This window comes from Saccopteryx leptura, chromosome 4 (genome assembly GCF_036850995.1).
Source record: "Saccopteryx leptura isolate mSacLep1 chromosome 4, mSacLep1_pri_phased_curated, whole genome shotgun sequence".
NCBI lineage: Eukaryota > Metazoa > Chordata > Mammalia > Chiroptera > Emballonuridae > Saccopteryx > Saccopteryx leptura.
In genome coordinates this window covers 123440232-123441139 of record NC_089506.1, presented here as the reverse complement: position 1 = coordinate 123441139, position 908 = coordinate 123440232, and the positions used below count along the sequence as shown (strand labels likewise).

Sequence of the window (908 nt, the reverse complement as noted above, 5' to 3'; positions counted from 1 at the left end):
TGCTTCTCCTCTGGTTCTTTGGAGGTCCCAGGGCAGCCCACCCTAGAGCCACAGGAGTAGAGTAAGGGGTTCCCATCTTTTTTCTTGTCCCTTGGGCTAGTTTTACTCCCCCCCCCCCCCCCGCATTTTGTCTTTTTATTTTTTCTCACCTGAGTCTCTATGACTTTGAATTTAGATCCATAGCAATACATCTTGGTTTGGGGGGGGTGTGTGTGTGTGTTCCTGCTGCTGCTTTGATTCTGGTACTTTCCCTGGACTTTCCTTTAAAAAACTTAATCATGCTGTAGATACTGATACAGACTATGGCTACATTTGCAAACATTTCTACCTTTTTTTTAGGTTCAAATTAATATATTTGCTTTATTTTTGGTCGGAAGTAATCTTTAATCCTTTCAGAAGCCCGAGGTTAGAGGCAGCTTTGAAAGTCTGCCTGTCATTTTGTGCACAACTGAATTTATTTTTCCAAATTGCTAATGTTGTCACATTTTTAAAGTATGTGGGGAAAAAACTAAAAATAATTTTGTGAGCCTTTTACATAAAAATGTTGGGTAGGAAAGTTGCTCCAAAAGCAGTTTAATAAACTTGTAATTCAGTGAAGGAATTTCCTTAAAAAAAAACACAGGCCCTGGCCGGTTGGCTCAGTGGTAGAGCGTCGGCCTAGCATGCGGAGGACCCGGGTTCGATTCCCGGCCAGGGCACACAGGAGAAGCGCCCATTTGCTTCTCCACCCCTCCACCGCGCTTTCCTCCCTGTCTCTCTCTTCCCCTCCCGCAGCCAAGGCTCCATTGGAGCAAAGATGGCCCGGGCGCTGGGGATGGCTCTGTGGCCTCTGCCTCAGGCGCTAGAATGGCTCTGGTCGCAACATGGCGACGCCCAGGATGGGCAGAGCATCGCCCCCTGGTGGGCAG

General features: G+C 47.5%; 1 non-coding gene across 1 annotated transcript; it reads left to right on the top strand.

Moving 5' to 3' along the window:
- Window positions 1-622: 622 nt before the first annotated feature.
- TRNAA-AGC (transfer RNA alanine (anticodon AGC)) lies at window positions 623-698 on the top strand. Its single transcript has one exon. It is a non-coding gene; the product is annotated as a tRNA-Ala (tRNA).
- The last annotated feature ends 210 nt before the right edge of the window (window positions 699-908 follow it).